Genomic DNA, 5,619 nt, shown 5'->3' on the forward strand with positions numbered 1-5,619 from the left:
AACTTATTGAGAAATACTCTGGAAAGCCTTGTGCCCTCCTGCACATATTTATAATGTTGATAAATAATTAGTGATCAGATTTTCTCTGATGAGACTACAGTGAAATGGTTCAAAGTTTAAATTTTAGCGGCCCTGATCAAATTAGAACATTATTAAATTTTCATGATTAGATTTTTGCCGGTAAGATTATACTCAAATGATTAAAAGAGCTTATGTGTAAGTACTTTTGAGTTTGAATTTCAACAAATTTTAACTTCTGTAAATACTCCATTAATCAATTTTCAATTATTTCGGTCCCACGATATCGTAGTTTTGTTATAAAAAATAATGTCGGTTTGAAATATGGAAAACATGCACAAATGACCCAGATGATGTCGAATTGTCGATTCATTAGCTACTAGGGTGGCAGGATTATGAAAAATTAAGAAATGGTCTTGTCCATTTGTGGTATGTAGGTTGTTGTGTTTTTGCGCACAAGTAAAATGAACCTAATGAAGGCGTGAGCAACAAACTTACTTCGAAAAAGTTGTCCTCGCCCACTATCATAGAGATTAAAATGTATACGTGGAGATTGCATGCATAATTTTAATCTCAAATAATTATTGTAAAAACAAAATGCTATTTTGGTGGCTCGGCTCGGTTGATTAATGACTCGATCAAACAGTAACTTAAAAAATAACTCGACAGCGTGACAACTTGGAGCGATATCTCAGCAGTATTTAATTCGGAGTAATAATTCAGCAACATACACGATTTAAATTTTAGACCGTACAATTTAATAAATTGGCTAAAATTCGGTAAAATCTAAGATTGTGTTTACTTGTAAATTAAGAGTAGAGTAGGCATAATTATTTTAATTTTTAATATTAGAAGATGATAGCTAATACTAGTATAGGTTATTCTAATATTTAGTTCAATACTAGTATAATGAGTAATAATTATATTTAATGAGATATAAAGTTGATATTAAAGTGTTGAAGAATAATAAAATTGTATTGAGAATTGGTGATGTTTTGAACTAAATGATGAAAATATCTTGGAATGTATGTTAAATTAGTAAGTAAATAGAATTTTTATTCTATTGCGAACTTAATGAATTTCGTAAAATCGTATTATACTGTATTTAACGCATACTTCCCCGCATTTCTCTTTTTCCTTGCATTGTCCGTAGGAAACAATATTTCTAAATTTTCTCGCATTTATTGTGACAAACTTCCCCACACTAACACTAATTCTCTGCATGATATATGTTTTTGTACACATTATATTTTACCTCACCTTACTCAGTAGAAAAGAAATTACAACTACGCATTGAACAACCCTACTTCTCAGCACTCACAATTTTTCCGTATCGTCCCCAACCCCACATGGCAAGCTCTAGACATCAACTGCACCAACGATAGATAAGACAATTACAGTCAAAAATCTCAAACATATGCAAATCATAAAGAAAAAAAATATTAGACGAGATTTATGTAGTTTGACGATGTGCCTATATCCACAGGTAATGTAAATTTTCAATCCCCTTAATATAATAAGTATTTTCTCTCTTAAAAGTCTCTTGCTTAGGTTACTCTAAATCTATTTTAATGATATCTATAAGACTGACATACGAAAGTAAAACTTCGTCCAATATTAGAAAGGCTATTAGAGTGCGTTGGAACGCCATCTTGTGAGTCAATGCTTCTGAGACACCATTGGAATGCACTTCAAACTGCCTGTAGAATTGGAAAACATGCACTTACTGAAATGCCGGGCGATGTCGACAGGAGTACAGTAATAAGTTACTTTGTATATTATTCTCCGTCACTCTTCACTGCTGCTCTAGTATTTTATCTGTTTAGAAGAGTCTAATCGATGTCAATTACACAGATGAAATTATGTCACCACCAACCACTTGGTCATAAGGGCTTCGTACGTAGAGCTTACTCAGCATGACATAACGCTCCTGTCCATTTTTGGGGCCGGAGTAAGCTTCAGTAGGGACGCTGTAGTCTGTTGGTAGGTGATAAGTGTTAATCAAAAATAGATAGGGTGCTGTGGTGCACAAGTAATAAAGTTGTCGGATATCTCTCCAATAATTAACGAGGACGCGGAATCAAATCTATACTCAAAACGTTATGATGAACAAAAATTGGGATGGGTGTTAATCAAAAATTGGTAAGATGTTGTGGTGCACGACTTAAATGAATGCTTGAGCAACTCTAATAATTAGGGAGGACGTAGAATTAACTCTTACCCCAAATGAATGTTAAGAATGAAAAATTATTCTATGGTTTAGTATTTAGCTTGAGAATTTGGTTTGACTCAACTTGGTTGATGTCATTACTCTCAGCAATGCTACATATATAGCTTAAATTTTAGACTATACGACTTATTACTATTGCTGCTAAAATTAGGTACAGCTTAAACTATTAGTGTAGCCCATATCTAATCTTGGGAATCTTAACGTCAAAACATAATGAGGTGAAGTTAAAAACATATTATCCTTGGGATCTGTGCAGGTTGGGATCTATGCAGGCTTGTGCACACTGTAGAGTGTAGATTAGAAGTTAAAAATTATGGATACATGGTTCAAAGTCTAGTGTATTTGTAAGGCGTGGACCGTAGAGTTTTTTCGTATGATATTTATATGAATTGTCTGAAAAAAAAAAGATGTCAAATAAAAAATAAAAGAGTTTCAGATTTAAAGTAGAAAATCCGATTAGAAGAGACGGCAATCTATCAAATACCTTGAAAGCGATTCAAGATTTTTCCACTTTAGTCCACTCAAGCCTTCGAACAGCTGATGAGCGGAACTTTTGAACAGTGTAGTAGAAAAAGAGAGTTGTGAATATAGTGAAATTTCGTCAAACATATGGTGGGTAGTTGCTCGCGGGCACAGTGCTGCTGCTGTCAGAATTGAAGAGATGAGACCATGGTGGCATGATCAAGAGCAACAACCTGCGAAGGACTGCTACACTGCTGCTGCTGAACAAAAAGAGGGTGGAGACCGGTGGCTGTGCTGTTGCTGTTGAAAATAGTGGCAGCTGCGGCTGCCATTGTTGCTGTTATTGCAGAAGCTGCGGCTTTGCTATGGCAGTTGCTACTGCACTTGTAGGGAACTAGCGCCGAGGAAGAGGAAGACGACGGGATAACCAAGCTCAAGGAGGCCGAAACGCACACAGTTGTTGCAACTACTGTGTTTGCAGCGGAGGTGGAGGTGGAGGCTGCGGCTGCTGCAGCAGTGGCTGCTGTAGTGGCAGCAAGCTCGAGGAGTGAGGGGGCAGCTCTCGAGCTTGACGATGGTGGAAAAAAAGATCAAAGAGGGAGATGGAGAGAGCAAAAGACTATTGAAGAATGAGAGATCCAACTTAAAATGCCCTTAGAGATCGGAAAACTCTTATACCATGAAATGATAATAGGTTTACTTTATACAAAGTCACCATGAAATAAGATAAATAAATAAAATATAAATCTAATAACTCTAATAAGTATTAGAGCAGAGAAAGATAAATTTCTGACAAGAAAGAAAAATCAGAGAAATATATCAAAGTTTGTGATGGAAAGAGAGATAGAAGAAGAGAAAGGAGAAAGATAAGGCAATCAAATCTGACTTTGAACCAACTCCTTAATTTTTCCATATCTAAGTTAAAGTCTTGTAAAATGTTGGCAACTACTAATAGATTGACTAATTAACTGACTTTGTTGTGAATCTAGTTACGACTGTTTGAATCAAAGATAAATAGATAATAGACTGAATAATGCCCAAAGTTATACCAAGTTACCAACTGAATTTAACTCTAGAAAAAGGAAAAGAACACCATGTAAAAGATTACTTTTGATGTTATAGGCTTATAGGTACAATTTTATGTAACATAGATTTCCTTCTTTTAGTTCAACTAATAATATCTAGTGTGTTCTCTTTCTAATCTGAGTATACCACAGGTAAGGGGTATGGACAAGGGGCTAGCCCTCTCCTTATTACTGGGGACATCTGGTCCATCCAACCACAAACTACTAGGGCACTTGTCTGTCTCATACATGGGCCACATGGTCTATTACTAAAAATATTGTTTCATGCACATAAGGGAAATTAAGACTGAGAATGTCTCATAACTCCATGAGATCCCTAACCAATTGTATTGTGTATGGACCGGTACTATTGGAAAACTAATAATAAGACTATAATATTAGCACTTGAGAAATGGTAATACCTAATTTGAGGCATCATTATATGCTTTTGTGCAATATCCCTGACATTAAACTCACTTTTTTAGACAACTAGCAGATCTTTGATATATTTGATTTACATGACTCTGTTTAAATACCTTAACATAGCTGATGATATGCAGGCTCATGGTTACAAGCATAAAAACAAGTCGTTGGAGGATATTGTGCATTCAACTAGGAAGAAGAATGCAGAGCTAATAGGCTTTGATGAAAATCCCATTGTAATACAGAATGATAACTCCATTCATATTGAGAAGCTACAGATCCAGGAAAAAGAAGAGAATAACTCCTCTCTCCAATGGACCAATGCAGCTTGTTTGTCTTCCAACTGTAAAGCCTCTGTTTCTTCAAGAATAGGTGGGGGTTGTAAGGTTGACAACAGCAAGATCAGCATCGGAAGCAACGACCAACATGAACTAGTCATACAGCAATATGATCTTTCTAATGGGGTGGCAACGGATAGCAAACTAAATGGGATCACTAGTATGTTAATTCTTACTCCTGATGATCTTATGAATAAAATAGTGAGAGTTTATGTTGAAAAGAATGGCAATTCATAAACATAGCAGTTGATAATGTTACTTTTACTGAATAGGTTCTGTGGATCACAAAATGGCAAGGTCGCCTATTTGAATTCTGTGCTGCCAATTATTGTCCTCCTCCTTTTTCTGAATGTTGTAAAGATGAAGGACCAAGCCATCTAAGAATGTAAGCTTTATACTTGCTGATGTTCCATAAAAAGCTAATTCTCAAGACTCGGATTATTGTAGTTTGAGTTACAACTCCAGTCAGAAAGGAGCTAGTATATTGAAAGAAAGTAATGCTGGACGCTATTTAATAATATACGTGTTGTCAGTATCAAAGCTTAATAGAAACTGTGATAAACAATCCTCTCTGTCTGTCTGCTATGCCTTGATGTTAGAGTGATGGTAGTGGTAATAACCCTGATAAATGCTAACAATCCATAAGTTATCGTGCCATTGGCACAAATAGATTGTAAGTAAGCATATCCTAGTTAAATTGCATACTATCTGTACCAATTAGGTTCTGTCAGAACATTTGCAATTTCTGATGTCTTATGTAGATCTAGGGGTTTCTTCACCAAATTCACTATTCACCTCAGCGAAATTTATTTCTCATCCATCTGATATATTACTGTTTGTCTTTTATATATGCAGGTTCACTTACAAGGTTATTGTGCACATCAAAGGAGTTACATCAACTTGTTTGGAGTGCTACAGTGAACCTAAGCTGCAAAACAAAGCTGCACAAGAACATGCTGCAGAAGGGGCCTTGGTGGTATCTCAAACAACTAGGTTACCCTACCTAAACCCTAAGATCCATTTACCACCACACTATAATTTTCTCCCCTACTTTAGGAGTAACTTTGATTGGCCTTTTACCATG

General features: G+C 35.7%; 1 long non-coding RNA gene across 1 annotated transcript in view; it reads left to right on the forward strand.

Annotated features, from left to right (window-relative positions):
* Positions 1-5,619, forward strand: part of LOC140774798 (uncharacterized) — a 35,649-nt gene extending 30,030 nt beyond the window's left edge. Inside the window, exon 3 of the long non-coding RNA XR_012106648.1 lies at positions 5,391-5,619. This is a non-coding gene — a long non-coding RNA (uncharacterized lncRNA). The remainder of the gene's footprint in view (positions 1-5,390) is intronic.

The sequence above is a fragment of the Typha angustifolia genome, chromosome 13, assembly GCF_048772165.1.
Source record: "Typha angustifolia cultivar Huaian chromosome 13, ASM4877216v1, whole genome shotgun sequence".
In the NCBI taxonomy this organism is placed as follows: domain Eukaryota; kingdom Viridiplantae; phylum Streptophyta; class Magnoliopsida; order Poales; family Typhaceae; genus Typha; species Typha angustifolia.